Source organism: Saccopteryx leptura, chromosome 5, assembly GCF_036850995.1.
Source record: "Saccopteryx leptura isolate mSacLep1 chromosome 5, mSacLep1_pri_phased_curated, whole genome shotgun sequence".
In the NCBI taxonomy this organism is placed as follows: Eukaryota; Metazoa; Chordata; class Mammalia; order Chiroptera; family Emballonuridae; genus Saccopteryx; species Saccopteryx leptura.
The window spans coordinates 51,022,041-51,022,386 of NC_089507.1; positions in this window are offsets into that span (position 1 = coordinate 51,022,041).

A 346-nucleotide genomic window follows, 5' to 3' on the forward strand; every position below is an offset into this window, starting at 1 on the left:
AAGAACTAATCAGCATCCTTTAATTTCAGCTTGAAAACTAACATTTTCTATGAAGCTAGAATAATCTTTTTTTCATTTTATATTTCTATATAAATATATTCATTAATTACACTTGAGCATTATCAATCTTGTACCCATAAGAGACATAATCTTTTTTTTTTTCTAATTTATTCATTTTAGAGAGGAGAGAGAGAGAGAGAGAGGAGAGAGAGACGGGGGGAGGAGCTGGAAGCATCAACTCCCATATGTGCCTTGACCAGGCAAGCCCAGGTTTCGAACCGGCGACCTCAGCATTTCCAGGTCGACGCTTTATCCACTGCGCCACCACAGGTCAGGCCAAGAGACA